This window comes from Dermochelys coriacea, chromosome 3 (assembly GCF_009764565.3).
Source record: "Dermochelys coriacea isolate rDerCor1 chromosome 3, rDerCor1.pri.v4, whole genome shotgun sequence".
NCBI classification, from domain to species: Eukaryota; Metazoa; Chordata; order Testudines; family Dermochelyidae; genus Dermochelys; species Dermochelys coriacea.
Genome location: NC_050070.1, coordinates 98,381,855 through 98,399,487, shown reverse-complemented (window position 1 = coordinate 98,399,487; position 17,633 = coordinate 98,381,855). Strand labels below are relative to the sequence as shown.

General features: G+C 42.2%; 1 protein-coding gene across 4 annotated transcripts in view; it reads left to right on the top strand.

Moving 5' to 3' along the window:
• The first annotated feature begins 12,856 nt into the window (after nucleotides 1–12,856).
• Nucleotides 12,857–17,633, top strand: part of ECHDC1 (ethylmalonyl-CoA decarboxylase 1) — a 57,633-nt gene continuing 52,856 nt past the window's right edge. For 2 of the 4 annotated variants that reach the window (XM_038395692.2, XM_038395691.2), the window contains exon 1: nucleotides 12,935–13,229. The gene's annotated coding sequence lies outside the window, so the exon portion shown is untranslated. The other 2 variants (XM_043510915.1, XM_043510917.1) reach the window with 2 other exon arrangements.

The window sequence follows — 17,633 nt, the reverse complement described above, 5'->3', positions numbered from 1 at the left end:
CACCTCTTCCCACCCCTTCCCCATCCCCATTCCAACCCCTTCCCCAAAGTCCCCATCCCAACTCCCTGCCCCTATTTCAACCCCTTCTCCAAATCCTCGCCTCTTCTCCGCCTCCTCCCCTGAGCATGTGGCTCCCTGCTCCTCCCCCTTCCCTCCTGGAAACCGCGAAATACCGCCAAACAGCTGTTTGGTGGCGGGAACTGCCTGGAGGTAGGTAGGGAGGCGGGGATGGCGGTGGGGGGGGGAGCTTGGCAGCCACAGAAAATAACTGCGGGGGGCGCGGGGAGCTTGGCAGGCCGCAGCAAATAGCTCCGCAGGCCACATGCGGCCTGCGGGCCGCGTGTTTGAGATCCCCTGCTCTATACCATAGGGACAGTTAAACCTATTACTATTAACAGCATGCTCCTTTTAATATTACAACATTTCCAAACACTGGGCTTCTACATAAAAACTACTGCATGATAAGCTTGGAGCCAGATCCTCAGCTGGTGTAAACTGGTATCACTCCATTGAAGTCACAAAGAGAGGGCTACATCAATCCACAGAGCTATGCCGATTTACACTAGGTGAGGATCCAGGCCTGCTTCTTTTTAAAAAATGAAGCTACGTGTATATCAAATTATATATACATTATTGCCAACTTCAGGAGATCAAAGATCAGGAGATTTTTTTTAAAAGGAGGATATTGTGGTTTTTAGGTCAGTCTCTTGATTGCTGAACTCCCCCTACCCACTCTCCCACGTGTACTAGGTAAGGTGATTTTGACCCCTGCTGCAGAAGCTCTCACCCCCACATCTGCCTGTCTCCTGCCCAGCAATGAATCCTGTCCTCTAGTTCCCCATCATTTCTGACCCCACACTACCTCCCTCAATTCAGCCTCCCATCAGTTCAGTCCCCCAACATCACCACCCCATCAGTTCAGCCCCCCTACTCCATCAACCCCACTGCCCTCAGTTCACCCTCCCAGAACTAACTCCGTCTGCTCAGAACCCACCATCAATACACACCGCCAACCCCATCAGCTCCCATTATACTCACTTCAGCCCCCACTGCAGCTCCCAGACCCCATGGGATCATAGTTCAGCCCTCCCAGCCTCGACTCTGCTCCTGTTCCTGGAGGGGCTGCAGTGGGGTCCTCTCTCCCACTTCCTGGGCTGACAGCAAGCACCCCGGCTGCCCCGGAGCTGGGGCTGAGAGTGGGAATTCCAGCCAACTGGGACTGGCTGACAGTGGGAGTCTACTCATGGCACCAGGGCTCCCACTGTCAGCCCACCAGGCAAGGAGGGGCTCCAAGGTCAGCCCCAGGTAGCTGTGGCTCCCACTGTCAGCCCCAGAGTTAAGTGCGTCTGAAAAAAAAAAATCCTGACATTTGAGAGTTCGATCGTGCGATCATGAGTCAGGCTTCATTGATCTTAGAAATCGCATCTCTCGTGATTAATTCATGAGAGTTGGCACATCTGCATACCGTGAAAACATCTTGTTCAATTGCTGGATTCAAAAAGAAGAGCAATGAAGCTAACATTGTTACTTGGTTCATAACTGCCTGTTGAGATTGTTTCCTTTTTATAAAATTTGAACTATGGAGATAATAGAAACAAAATAACAGTGAGCAGAAAAGGAAGGAACATATAACAACAAAGAGGTAGAAAAAGAAGGGGATATGTTAAGGGATTTTTCAGTTTTGTCACTATTAGTGACCATCTCAGTATCACAGAATTTTTTCTTTTACCATTTCACCTGGAATCTCTGAACACGGCAGGGGAGTAGGCTAGTACAATAAAGCTGTATGAAAATGCCTCAGTTCTTAGTATTAATGTAAACACTTTCCTGGTGCACCCAAAGCAACTAGTACTTTCATATAATTCAGTCATCTGTCATCTAGTGACCTTTCTAGAAGTTACAACATATCATTTATTAAAAACGCCTACATTAGACATGTTGTAGCCGTATGAGTCCCGAGATATTAGAGTGACAAGGTGGATGAGGCAAGATCTTTTATTGGACCAACTTCCCCTGGTGAGAGAGACAAGCTTTTTGAACTACACAGAGCTCTTCTTCTGGTCAAGGAAAGGTTTCAGAGTAGCAGCCGTGTTAGTCTGTATTCGCAAAAAGAAAAGGAGTATTTGTGGCACCTTAGAGACTAACAAATTTATTAGAGCATAAGCTTTCGTGAGCTACAGCTCACTTCATCGGATGCATTTGGTGGAAAAAACAGAGGAGAGATTTATATACACACACACAGAGAACATGAAACAATGGGTTTATCATACACACTGTAAGGAGAGTGATCACTTAAGATAAGCCATCACCAGCAGCAGGGGGGGGAAAGGAGGAAAACCTTTCATGGTGACAAGCAAGGTAGGCTAATTCCAGCAGTTAACAAGAATATCAGAGGAACAGTGGGGGGTGGGGTGGGAGGGAGAAATACCATGGGGAAATAGTTTTACTTTGTGTAATGACTCATCCATTCCCAGTCTCTATTCAAGCCTAAGTTAATTGTTAAGTTAATTGTATCCAGTTTGCAAATTAATTGCAATTCAGCAGTCTCTGTTGGAGTCTGTTTTTGAAGCTTTTTTGTTGAAGGATAGCCACTCTTAGGTCTGTGATCGAGTGACCAGAGAGATTGAAGTGTTCTCCAACTGATTTTTGAATGTTATAATTCTTGACGTCTGATTTGTGTCCATTCATTCTTTTGCGTAGGGACTGTCCAGTTTGGCCAATGTACATGGCAGAGGGGCATTGCCGGCACATGATGGCATAGATCACATTGGTAGATGCGCAGGTGAACGAGCCTCTGATTGTGTGGCTGATGTGATTAGGCCCTATGATGGTATCCCCTGAATAGATATGTGGACAGAGTTGGCAACGGGCTTTGTTGCAAGGATAGGTTCCTGGGTTAGTGGTTCTGTTGTGTGGTGTGTGGTTGCTGGTGAGTATTTGCTTCAGATTGGGGGGCTGTCTGTAAGCAAGGACTGGTCTGTCTCCCAAGATCTGTGAGAGTGATGGGTCGTCCTTCAGGATAGGTTGTAGATCCTTGATGATGCGTTGGAAAGGTTTTAGTTGGGGGCTGAATGTGATGGCTAGTGGCGTTCTGTTGTTTTCTTTGTTGGGCCTGTCCTGTAGTAGGTGACTTCTGGGTACTCTTCTGGCTCTGTCAATCTGTTTCTTCACTTCAGCAGGTGGGTATTGTAGTTGTAGGAATGCAAGATAGAGATCTTGTAGGTGTTTGTCTCTGTCTGAGGGGTTGGAGCAAATGCGGTTATATCGTAGCGCTTGGCTGTAGACAATGGATCGAGTGGTATGATCTGGATGAAAGCTAGAGGCATGTAAGTAGGAATAGCGGTCAGTAGGTTTCCGATATAGGGTGTTGTTTATGTGACCATCGCTTATTAGCACAGTAGTGTCCAGGAAGTGGATCTCTTGTGTGAACTGGTCCAGGCTGAGGTTGATGGTGGGATGGAAATTGTTGAAATCATGGTGGAATTCCTCAAGAGCTTCTTTTCCATGGGTCCAGATGATGAAGATGTCATCAATGTAGTGCAAGTAGAGTAGGGGCATTAGGGGACGAGAGCTGAGGAAGCGTTGTTCTAAGTCAGCCATAAAAATGTTGGCATACTGTGGGGCCATGCGGGTATCCATCGCAGTGCCGCTGATTTGAAGGTATACATTGTCACCAAATGTGAAATAGTTATGGGTCAGGACAAAGTCACAAAGTTCAGCCACCAGGTTAGCCGTGACAGTATCGGGGATACTGTTCCTGACGGCTTGTTGTCCATCTTTGTGTGGAATGTTGGTGTAGAGGGCTTCTACATCCATAGTGGCTAGGATGGTGTTTTTAGGAAGATCACCAATGGACTGTAGTTTCCTCAGGAAGTCAGTGGTGTCTCGAAGATAGCTGGGAGTGCTGGTAACAAAGGGCCTGAGGAGGGAGTCTACATAGCCAGACAATCCTGCTGTCAGGGTGCCAATGCCTGAGATGATGGGGCGTCCAGGATTTCCAGGTTTATGGATCTTGGGTAGCAGATAGAATACCCCAGGTCGGGGCTCCAGGGGTGTGTCTGTGCGGATTTGTTCTTGTGCTTTTTCAGGGAGTTTCTTGAGCAAATGCTGTAGTTTCTTTTGGTAACTCTCAGTGGGATCAGAGGGTAATGGCTTGTAGAAAGTGGTGTTGGAGAGCTGCCTAGTAGCCTCTTGTCCATACTCCGACCTATTCATGATGACGACAGCACCTCCTTTGTCAGCCTTTTTGATTATGATGTCAGAGTTGTTTCTGAGGCTGTGGATGGCACTGTGTTCTGCATGGCTGAGGTTATGGGGTAAGCGATGCTGCTTTTCCACAATTTCAGCTCGTGCACGTCGGCGGAAGCAGTCTATGTAGAAATCTAGGCTGCTGTTTCGACCTTCAGGAGGAGTCCACCCAGAATCCTTCTTTTTGTAGTGTTGGCAGGAAGGTCTCTGTGGGGTAATATGTTGGTCAGAGGTGTGTTGGAAATATTCCTTGAGTCTGAGACGTCGAAAATAGGATTCTAGGTCACCACAGAACTGTATCATGTTTGTGGGGGTGGAGGGGCAAAAGGAGAGGCCCCAAGATAGGACAGATTCTTGTGCTGGGCTAAGAGTATAGTTGGATCGTTCACCTGCGCATCTACCAATGTGATATATGCCAGCAATGCCCCTCTGCCATGTACATTGGCCAAACTGGACAGTCTCTACGCAAAAGAATGAATGGACACAAATCAGACGTCAAGAATTATAACATTCAAAAACCAGTTGGAGAACACTTCAATCTCTCTGGTCACTCGATCACAGACCTAAGAGTGGCTATACTTCAACAAAAAAGCTTCAAAAACAGACTCCAACGAGAGACTGCTTAATTGGAATTAATTTGCAAACTGGATACAATTAACTTAGGCTTGAATAGAGACTGGGAATGGATGAGTCATTACACAAAGTAAAACTATTTCCCCATGGTATTTCTCCCTCCCACCCCACCCCCCACTGTTCCTCTGATATTCTTGTTAACTGCTGGAATTAGCCTACCTTGCTTGTCACCATGAAAGGTTTTCCTCCTTTCCCCCCCCTGCTGCTGGTGATGGCTTATTTTAAGTGATCACTCTCCTTACAGTGTGTATGATAAACCCATTGTTTCATGTTCTCTGTGTGTGTGTATATAAATCTCTCCTCTGTTTTTTCCACCAAATGCATCTGATGAAGTGAGCTGTAGCTCACGAAAGCTTATGCTCTAATAAATTTGTTAGTCTCTAAGGTGCCACAAGTACTCCTTTTCTTTTTGGTCAAGGAAAGGCACTCAGAGTGTCAGAGCTACATACAAGGTGGAACAGATTGTTTAGCACAGGGGTTCTCAAACTGGGGGTCGGGACCCCTCAGGGGGTTATGAAGTTATTATGTGGGGGTTGCAAGCTGTCAGTCTCCACCCTAAGCCCCGCTTTGCCTCCATCATTTATAATGGTGTTAAATATAAAAAAAAGTGTTTTTAATTTATAAGGAGGGTCACACTCAGAGGCTTGATATGTGAAAGGGGTCACCAGTACAAAAGTTTGAGAACCACTGGTTCAGCATAAGTACTTAACATAGTATAAGAGACCATTCAAAGTGAAGTGCCCATTCACACCTCTGCAGTCATCACACAAAAAATGAGGGCTAGAGGATTACAGATTGTTGTAATAAACTATAAACCCAATGTCTTTATTAAGCCCCTGATTTTTTGTGTCTAACAAAGTTATGAATTTAAGCTCCTGTGGTCGTCTTTTGAAGATGTTGACATTAGACATGAGAATGTCTGAGATGTTCTTCTCTGCAACAGCTGATACAAAACTTTTTAAGGGTTCGCTCAGAACTAGTCGTAGTACATGAGATCCATATGCTAAAAGCTCGTATTGTAAAATACATTTTGGTTTGGATCATGTGTTTTAATATTGCTCATGCAAATGCTATAGCACTGGTGGTGTATTGTAGAGATCCAGATCACTAAAGCCCCACACTTACTTATGAGGCTACCCCAGATGGACCCCATTGAGGACTAGGACCTAAAACTTAACATACAGATAACTGTAATAACTGCTCTTTAAAAATATTTAATAAACTACCAGGAATAGAATGAGGAATGAAGGAAGGTAGTTTAGCAGGAAGAAGAGTCCTGATTCTAAAAGCACTTAAGCATATGCTTAAATTCCACCAGAATCAATGGGACTATTTATGTGTTTAAATGCTTTGCTGAATCAGGACCAAAGAGAGCAAGTGAGGATGGGTAGGTGGTAGGAGCATTATATAACCATAGTCTGGAACATCTGGATCTTCTGTCAATGCATGTGCATCCCCTAATAATTAATTGAGGCTCATGAAGATTTCAAAGGGAGAGCATTTTGTACTCTATGTCCCTGACATTGCAAACGCTTAAGTCTATGGGCTATGTTACTCACAAAAATAGTCCTGTTATCTTGAGTGGAGCTACTTGTAAGTAAAGTTAAACACTTCATTAAGTGTTTGCTGGATCAGGGCTGTATTTTGTAACATGTCCTGTTTGTTTATTTTTACTAAGGTTATATAATTTCTATAAACATCTGGATCTCATATTAAAGCGTTCTCTATTGTAATGATTTTTTTTATATTTCCATGGTAACTTATTTATTTTAAGTACCCTTTACCATTAAATGACAGAACAATGTCTTTGGTGAGTTACAAAATGTGTTAGCTTTTTTCAATTGTGTTTTTTATGGGCAATTTGGGGGAAAAAAACAGAAAAATCAAAAATAGCAAATGAATCAACACCCTGTTATTAATGCAGGAATGTCTGCAGTTATGATCGTATTTACTGGTTGGCCAGAATGCATAAAGAGAATCTGTACTTGCCCTAATTAATGGCCTATTTTCAGGGAATGCTTTTAATTAAAAAGTGACATTTATGCAATGGAGCAAAGTGATGCATGATTATCACTTGGCCTATTTCTGTTTGGTTCTAATGCTCTTGAAGAAAAAGGTAGGGTGCACTTTTTTTCTGAAAGTTTTGTAAATCATAGAAGGAGAAGTGAGGAAGGAGGAGTGAGATGCAAGAGACACAAACTTGGTGTGTATGTTTGTATGTATTTTAATGTGCTCAATATATTTCCATACAGAGTTGAAGACAGTCAGTGGCCTCCCTAGTGAACCGAATATGGTAATGTGACTGGAACCCAGAAATTCTTGAGATCTAATACGTCTTAAAATGTCATTCTAAATGGTGAATCCTCATTGAGTGGGTGTATTTACAGTGGGCTCCTGCAGGGATTGGTTCTTCGTCCGACACTATTGAACATTACGAATTGGAAAATATGAGATCATCACTGAAAGTTTGCAGATGACACAGAAATTGGGGGAGTGGAAAATAACGAGGAGGATAGGTCAGTGAGAGCAATCTGAATTGCTTGGTAAACTGGGCACAAGCAAATAATATGCATTTTAATATGGCTAACTGTAAATGTATACATCTAGGAACAAAGAATGTAGGCCATACTTAGAACATGGGGGACTCTATCCCGGGAAGCAGTGACTCTGAAAAAGATTTGAGAGTTGAGGTGGATAATCAGCTGAACATGAGCTCTCAATGTGATACTGTGGCCAAAAGGGCAAATGGGATCCTGAGATGTATAAATGGGAATCACAAGTAGGAGTAGAGAGGTTACTTTACCTCTGTATTTGGCACTTGTGCAGCCACTGCTGAAATACTGTATCCAGTACCAGTGCCTATAATTCAAGAAGGGTGTTGATAAATTGGACAGGGCTCAGAAAAGAGGCACAAGAATGATTAAAGGGTAAGAAAACATGCAAATAGTGATAAACTCAAAGAACTCAGTCTATTTAGATTAATAAAGATAAGGTTACGGGCCTGATTAGTCTATTGGTATCTACATGAGGAACAAATATTTAGATTTTGGGCTCTTCAATCAAGCAGAGAAAGGTGAAACACGATCCAATGACTGGAAGTTGAATCGAGATAAATTCAGACTGGAAATAAGGCATCCATTTTTGACAGTGAGCGTAATTAACCATTGAAACAATTTACCAAGGACTGTGGTGGATTCTTCATCACTGACAATTTTTAAATCAAGATTGGATGTGTTTCTAAAAGATCTGTTCTAGGAATGCTTTGGAGGAATTCCATGGCATGTGTTATACAGGGCGGTCAGACTAAATTATCACAATGGTCCCTTCTGGCCTTGGAATCTATGAAGCTAAGCCCGAATCTACCACTGTCTTGCTATGTACAATAGTATTCTATTCTGAAAAGTGACTACAAAGAATAGCGTTGCAAAGTTCCCTGTGCTTTGTATTTCAATAATGTTTCTAACTGGCAGCCTTGCAAACTCCACCTGGGATCTGAAAGTTGAGCTTTGTTCTTTCTGGCTGGTATGCCATCAGCAGTAATAACGGCAATGCTCAGGTGTAAGTGATGGTGAATTTGGCCCTGCAATTAGAATTTAGTTAATTGAGATGATGACCTCACTCTCATAATTGTATTGGTTTTGCAGTGTGAAAAGGAGAAGATGGGAGTATATAAATCAATGGGACTACTTGCATGAGTGAAGAGCTACACACACTAAGGTTTGCTGGATCAGACCCACATCCTTTACTAACCTATCTGATGATTTTATTGTTTTAGAGTCTTTCTCTTGTCATAATGCAATGTACAGAAAATAGATTAAAAACCTGTTCAAGAGACTCTAAACCTGAAGTGCATCAATATCTTAAATTCCAAAAACAGGAGTGCCATTAATCTCTATCCATGTTCCTCCATTCCTAATTCCATTATCTGCCACCTAGTTCTGTATGTGACACAACAATGCCAGAACCTACCAGACTACCACAGAGTATTGTTTATGAAGCAATAGTCAGGTTTGTGCTACTTACCCTAACTGCTGCTAGGTGGCAATATGCTACCTAGAAAACCATGAGATTTGCAGTTTAAGGCGTAGCTCTCGCTTTGCCATAGATCCTGTCCTATTTATTTATTCCCTTTCCCAAGGAGGGATTTGTTTTCTTAGCAGGACCTACAGAAAGCCACATCCCACTCAGGAGATTTCTAAATTAGGTTAACTGTTTTACAGAAAGAGATGTAAAACTAAATGCTGTAGCCAAGTATCTATTAACGGGGGGTCGGGGGGGGGGGAAATACCCTCAGAATGGAAGGGGAAAGACTCCCTTAAAACAAAGGATGGGCCATATGCCCACCACTGCAGTTTTTCCCTTTCTACTACCAGAATTAATAGGAATTAACTCTTTGGTTGTGGAGACTATTACAACTTGAGACTAGGCTATTTCATAATTCTATAGTAGTGTTCTCTTTAAAATTTCCTAAGGGAATTTGATAGTGTTCTCACGAAACCTATTTAACAATACAAAGGATTTGGGGGTATCTATTCAGAAGAGAAAAAATTCTACCCCAAATGAATTCAAAATGCAAATTTTCACTGAAGTCCCTTATTATTTGGCTATTTTGTGTCTCTCCTCTGCAACATCCATTCAAACTTTATACAACTAAAATCAACATTTAGGTAATACTCAATGCCAAAATATCACCAACATATTTGTTTTAAATCATCGTATTTAATCAACAAGACCAATGTCAGGAACATTTGTATTTGACACCTGGACTGAAAAACAGTGTTAAAAATGTAAAGATAAAGTAGATGCAATCCTTCCATCACAACAAACACATTAAAATCATAAGGAGAACGGCAGGAAACTATTGGTAGTGTGTATTAGCACGGATATAAAGGGCCGTTGGGAGAATTAGTTCATATTTGCTCAACACTTTGAAAATATAAAGTACTATGTAAGAACTAAGTATATGCATTTTCATCTCCAACACACACATATCTGAATACAAAATGACTAGATTGTCTCTTCACATTATGTGTAAATCATGTGAATTGAAGTGAATGGAGCAACACAGGTATAAACATCAGAATGAGAATGAAACCCTAACATCCCAGTTGAACAATATTGTAGTGACTAATGAACAGTTGTTCCACTTCTGGGCTGTGTTCTCCAGGCTGAACTAAGCATCATATTCTGAACTAGTTGCATTATTGTTCTAGAATGAAAGTGTGATTAACCCCTTTAATTAAATTGACTTTGTAGTGAAATGTGGCTATATTTAGTAACCCAGATTGCTAGAGCTGCAAAAAGTATTTCCAATCTAAATTCTTATCAATCTGGGATCTGGTAAATGTCTGCTCTTGCTGAAATGTTTTATTCTAGGCTGATTTTATAATGCCTGTGGGTATCTGTATGCAGATACCATTATTGGGATTACATAGCCTGAGCAATATCAATTTCTCTTGTTGATGTTCTTGCCATCTGTTTATTTTGTACGTATACGTGTATACTTCTGTATTGCACTTTGAAAACTTGGGGGGAGGTTAGAAGTATTTTCATTGAAAAAATACTTTTAGTCTCTCCCCAGCAAACATGAACTGAGAAACGGAACGATTAAACAATTAGATTTGCTATTAACATCAATGCAGACAGGATTTCAGCCCAAAAGTTATTTAAGAAAGCATTATGTCAAATCAGATGTGCACAAGTCAGTGAGAAGATAGGGGAGAGGGAGGTAGAATTAACAAGGCAAAAGGCTTATCTACACTGGGAAACTACATTGTGTTAGGTTTCAGAGTAGCAGCCGTGTTAGTCTATATCCGCAAAAAGTACTGCCTGGTCCTGGTGTACCACCAATCAGACTTTTAACCGCCCAGTCAGTGGTGCTGACCAGATCCGCCAAGTGCCTTTTGACCGTGCATTTCGGTCAAAAACCAGACACCTGGCAACCCTACATGACATTATGGACCTTTCCAGACCACTGCACATTCACCAAGATTAATCTTCCACAGCGATCAACCTTGCAACACTAATGGGAAATGTATCTTCCTGTTGATAAAGTCTTTGGCCTGGTGTGGGGGGCAGAAAATAAGCATGCATTCTCTGTCATTAGTCCCTATGCAGTTTGGGAATCGCATCCTTGGCAAGCCGTTGGTAACCTCCTGTGCATTACCGCACTTTGTGACACGATGGCACCCTTCTCATTGCATTACAATCCTCCATGATGACAACCCCGACAATTGATCTTCTACCACCGAATTGGTTAGCTACTGACTGGTAACTTCCACCTGGGGATGGCAACATGCTGCTCCATGCTGAAAGGAGCTCTCATGTTGGTGTTCTGGTGCTGAAGCTCCAGGGAGAGCTCTGTGCAGGTTTCCAGGAAAGTATCCTTTGTCATCCTGAAGTGCTGATATGACTGCTAATCAGTACAGTTATGAATCACTACACTGTCACACCAGTCACTTCTAGTTAATGAACCCAGAAGCAGTGCTCCGCTAAGTAAAGATGTTCCAGATAAATAACCTGCAGAACTGACTGCACAATTTCCTCCTCTATTAGCCACACCCATAGCATCAACAGCCCTATGAAACCACTAAGCTGCATCCATCCATCAGTCTGACTGGAAATGCGAGTGCATCGTCCTGTTTGTATTAATGACTGTCATGATCAGAGTGCTCAGCACTGGATCCTCCATGCTGCCTGACAGCAATTTGAAAATGGGAATGGCAAAATTAACAGCTGCCAGGAGAGGAATCATGGGAGTTTGTTAGTCTGTTCCCCAGTTGCAGAATTCCTGTAATTCCCAGTACGCATTCTGAAAATCCACTGCATGAAAAATCACAGAGCATAGAGCGAAGTGACACTGTAAATTCAACAAATTTATTAGAGCATAAGCTTTCGTGAGCTACAGCTCACTTCATCCGATGAAGTGAGCTGTAGCTCACGAAAGCTTATGCTCTAATAAATTTGTTAGTCTCTAAGGTGCCACAAGTACTCCTTTTCTTTTTGCGAATACAGACTAACACGGCTGCTACTCTGAAACCTCTTTATACCGAGTGACAAATTACGTTTAGCATCATGTTAGTTGCTATGACTCCTCAGGGTACAGTCTCACACTGTGAGAGATAATTGAGCAAGGAGATTTAAAAATAAAATGATGTGTGAGACTGTAAGTGTCCAATTGAATCAGACACAGAAAAATTTCCTTTTTCTTAGTAAAACACTGTAAAAAATATAGCAAAATGCCCCTCACTGCCCCCCAAACCTCAATCCCAAGCAGGGATGTGAATACATATAGCAAAATCCTGGTGGGGAGGGGGGGAAAGATGGTAACACAAAGAAAACTGACATCCCTGTCACATATGTGCACAACAAACATGTGCAAACGTATTTAAACAAAACTACTTACAGATAGTGTTACATATTTGAAGGACTAAATAACAGAATGAATGAATAACCAAAACTAAGGAGGGGGTTATTTCTACTAAGCTGTACTTTGCCATACATTTTCATACTTTGACAAACTTACCTTTGGTCCTGACAAAATACTGCAAGCACATTGAGAGTACCCCGCACAGGGTGAGGGTGACATCGCTGATGGGGAGTGGGTGTCCCCAGGCATATTCTCACTAAGCAATCAGGGCTTTGAAAATCTCTCTCATTTGGGGCAATCTGGTCTATCCCAAAGGCAAAATTATTGCTCTCCAGAAGTAGTGTGAGGAGCCCCACAGATAAACTCTCTCTGGCAGGGATGGTTTAGCAGCATGCAAGGAGAGGGGGGGACACTCAAGCAGAGACAAGGTGACCAGCCCGAGGCTGCCTGTAGCTGGGTGGCAGCATTTTAACACCTCTCCACTCTAGATCATGAGCGGCTCACAGCCTCCCGCCCCTGAGCCCCAGCCCTAGTCACTGTGCCACACACAACATCCGCAGAGTCCCAGCTCCGCTCTCCTGCCCTGCCTGGGCCCTTTTACACGCAGTGCTGGTTGCCCGGGGGGCCTCTTTCCCCGTGGCACCCGGCGCGGCGCGGCTTGTCCTGAAGCGGGAGCAGGGTCAGTGGCGGGCTGGGCTGGAGCTAAGGAGCTCCCTGTTAAGCCAGGAGTGGGGGCTTCTCAGCTCCCCAGCTTGCCCCCGCCTCCTGTGGGGTGGCTCCTCTCTGTGCCTCCCCCAAATTAGCCCCTGGATCTTGCAATCTCTCTCCTCTGCCCCATGATCATTAATGAACCCCGGGAGCGTAGGTTCTCGTCTGTCCCACCCTTTCCCTCATATTAACCCCCGCCAGGTTGGCGCCTCTTCTCCTCCCCCAGTGTGAACCCCTGGAATTCGGATTCTCCTCTCTGTCTCGCTCCCAGGTAACGTTAGTGCCTGTTTGGTTCTTATCTCCTCCTGCCCCGTATCATACTGCCCCCCCCCCCAAATCGTAGTCCTCGATGTTGATATTTAACGCCCAACCAGAGAATGCTGCTCAGTCAGCTTTCTCTTTCCTCTCCTTGGCTATATTTATATGCATTTCCCCGTGGAGTTTTAGCAAGTGCTTTAGTTTGTTTTTCCTGCCTTTGATGATTAAAAAGACAACTCTAAACGATGATACAAAATGTGAGGGTGGGTGGGTGGGTTGGTTGGTTTGGTGGTGGTTTTTTGAATGTTTATTTTGCCAAGCTGTGTGGAAGACTGTTGTAAAAGTTTATAGAAATCTGACACGTGATTTGATAGTGACATGGCAACCTGCAATATTCACAGAAAATTAGGCACTCTCAGGCACCATTTAAAAGCAAACCATTATTTTGGTTCAAATAAATCTGTGATCATTCTAAGACTTGCCACAGATCTCTGTGTTTGTTTCTCTTCTGGCCTCTTTACAAACGGCTGGTTAAAATGGAGCTAGGGTAGTAAATATCTCTTTGTTACTTAAGAGAGAAAAATCTTTAAGAGAAGCTCTAGTTTCAGAGAAAGTGACTATTACCTGAATACATGTAAAGCTAAGGTTAAACTTCTAATCAAACACTAGAAATATATACAAAGGCACAGTCAGGGTCACCTGGACAATCTTAAATCTTCCTAGTGTTAAGATGGGGTTTTAATCTTAGTTGCTGGAGTGGGTCAAATGCTGTGAGTTTTGAAATGCTGGTGACCTTTCCTTGGCTCTCCTTGCCCCAGGAGATTCTCTGGTATGAAGCTGTCTGTAGCCTCATGAGGCTGCTTGTTTTCTGTCTGCATGTTACTTAATAGTGTTCAGACCTGTTCCTTTGTAATGCTAAACTTTGCCACAATATAATATCTGTATCACCTGCTGAATTGCTACTTCACATACACATTAAATGCAAAACAGATCTTTTTGAAGAAGGAGGGTTTAATAATGATTTTAAGGTGTTTGCAGGCTGTAGACATTTCAAATCCACTTAGAAGGTGAGGAGCTCTGGGGTACATGAACTGGGTATAATACAAGTGTATCTAGGTTACCTAAATGTAATCTCACCTCACTGTGTGTCTGGCATGTGATCTATTAAATTTTTGTTAGAGGCTTGTAGTTCTAGATATGCCAGCTACATGTCTATGCTAAGTGTCATAACAACACTTGAAGGAAGAGCTCTGTGTAGCTCAAAAGTTTGTCTTTTTCATCAACAGAAGTTGATCCAATGAAAGATATGACCTCACCCACCTTGTGTCTCTGATATTCTGGGAACAACATTGCAAATAACACTTTTACATTTAATACTATGTACAGTACGCTTTGGGGGAATTGTCCTGAATTATTGTCTGGAATCCAGTAACGTTTGGTGAAGAGTTGTAAAACTTGTCACTTTTTCAGAAATGTGTGTTGTGTTAACAAAGGCAGGAACAGTTTGGTGTGTCTTAAATAGGCAGGTGCATTTTGGAGTAAAGGGACACTGTTATCTGGAAAATTACACTTCTATCTGAAAAGCTGAACCTACTGTTGTTACAGTAACCTCTGAGATTAGTAGAACAGAGCTTGGAGAAAATACTTATTTTTCTCTGGTTTTTAAATTTGTATACTTTGTGCATTTTGGCAATGTCATTTTTGCAGATGATCACTTGCATCACTGTCATGCACTGCCTGACAGGGGTCAAGTGTATATTCTGCAGGAGGGTAGCAAAATAGAAATTGAAGAGGCAGTAGACAGGCATGTGAACAGATAGACATTTGGAAAGGAAGGATGGTCCAGTGGTTAGGACACTAGCCTAGTACTTGGGAGACCTGGAATCAGTTCTCTGATGTGCCACAAACTTCCGGTGTGACCTTGAGTACTGCAGCACAGAGAGACTATGTGACTTACCCATCTGTAAAATAGGGATAATAGTACTTCCTTACCTCACAAGGAAGGATAAATCCCTTGTGAAGATAAATTGTGGGGCACTCAGGTAACTTGGTGATATAAGTATCTAAGATAGAAAGGGAAGGTGGGATACATGTGACTGAATTTGGTGTTACTTTTGAGCCCACCCCAAAGACTCCTGTAAACATGCCTAAAGATTAAACTGAATGCCCTATTTTTTTTAAAATTAAAGGATGTTCTATCAGAAGACTGAATTTTTTAAAAAAATTAGTCAATTAAAAAATCATGTTGACTAAGTCCTTTAAATATGAAGTAGTACCCAAGCAGTCCATCAACAAGACATAAGCTTGTGCAATGGATGCAATGGATAAGACAGAGTCCGTCTGGGCAAAAATTACATTGGGGAAGAAAACTAGTAAAGCCTCTCCTACAATAGTGCTTGGGGTGTGCTATAGACCTCCGGGATCTAATTTGGATATGGATAGAGCCCTTTTTAATGTCTTTAATCAAGTAAATACTAATGGAAACTGCGTGATCATGGGAGACTTTAACTTCCCAGATATAGACTGGAGGACCAGTGCTAGTAATAATAATAGGGCTCAGATTTTCCTAGATGCGATAGCTGATAGATTCCTTCATCAAGTAGTTGCTGAACCGACTAGAGGGGATGCCATTTTAGATTTAATTTTGGTGAGTAGCGAGGACCTCATAGAAGAAATGGTTGTAGGGGACAATCTTGGCTCAAGTGATCATGAGCTAATTCAGTTCAAACTAAATGGAAGGATTAACAAAAATAAATCTGCAACTAGGGTTTTTGATTTCAAAAGGGCTGACTTTCAAAAATTAAGGAAATTAGTTACGGAAGTGGATTGGACTGAAGAACTTATGGCTCTAAAGGTAGAGGAGGCCTGGGATTACTTTAAATCAAAACTGCAGAAGCTATCAGAAGCCTGTATCCCAAGAAAGGGGAAAAAATTCATAGGAAGGAGTTGTAGACCAAGCTGGATGAGCAAGCATCTTAGAGAGGTGATTATGAAGAAGCAGAAAGCATACAGGGAGTGGAAGATGGGAGGGATCAGCAAGGAAAGCTACCTAATTGAGGTCAGAAGATGTAGGGATAAAGTGAGAGAGGCTAAAAGTCGAGTAGAGTTGGACCTTGCAAAGGGAATTAAAACCAATAGTAAAAGGTTCTATAGCCATATAAATAAGAAGAAAACTAAGAAGGAAGAAGTGGGGCCGCTTAACACTGAGGATGGAGCGGAGGTTAAAGATAATCTAGGCATGGCCCAATATCTAAACAAATACTTTGCCTCAGTCTTTAATAAGGCTAAAGAGGATCTTGGGGATAATGGTAGCATGACAAATGAGAAGGAGGATATAGAGGTAGATATTACCATATCAGAGGTAGAAGCGAAACTGAAACAGCTTAATGGGACTAAATCGGGGGGCCCAGATAATCTTCATCCAAGAATATTAAAGGAATTGGCACCTGAAATTGCAAGCCCATTAGCAAGAATTTTTAATGAATCTGTAAACTCAGGAATAGTACCGAATGATTGGAGAATTGCTAATATAGTTCCTATTTTTAAGAAAGGAAAAAAAAGTGATCCGGGTAACTACAGGCCAGTTAGTTTGACATCTGTAGTATGCAAGGTCCTGGAAAAAATCTTGAAGGAGAAATTAGTTAAGGACATTGAAGTCAATGGTAAATGGGACAAAATACAACATGGTTTTACAAAAGGTAGATCGTGCCAAACCAACCTAATCTCCTTTTTTGAAAAAGTAACAGATTTTTTAGATAAAGGAAATGCAGTGGATCTAATTTACCTAGATTTCAGTAAGGCATTTGATACCATGCCACATGGGGAATTATTAGTTAAATTGGAGAAGATGGGGATCAATATGAACATCAGAAGGTGGATAAGGAATTGGTTAAAGGGGAGACTGCAACGGGTCCTACTGAAAGGCGAACTGTCAGGTTGGAGGGAGGTTACCAGTGGAGTTCCTCAGGGATCGGTTTTGGGACCAATCTTATTTAATCTTTTTGTTACTGACCTTGGCACAAAAAGTGGGAGTGTGCTAATAAAGTTTGCAGATGATACAAAGCTGGGAGGTATTGCCAATTCGGAGAAGGATCGGGATATTATACAGGAGGATCTGGATGACCTTGTAAACTGGAGTAATAGTAATAGGATGAAATTTAATAGTGAGAAGTGTAAGGTTATGCATTTAGGGATTAATAACAAGAATTTTAGTTATAAGTTGGGGACGCATCAATTAGAAGTAATGGAAGAGGAGAAGGACCTTGGAGTATTGGTTGATCATAGGATGACTATGAGCTGCCAATGTGATATGGCTGTGAAAAAAGCTAATGCGGTTTTGGGATGCATCAGGAGAGGCATTTCCAGTAGGGATAAGGAGGTTTTAGTACCGTTATACAAGGCACTGGTGAGACCTCAC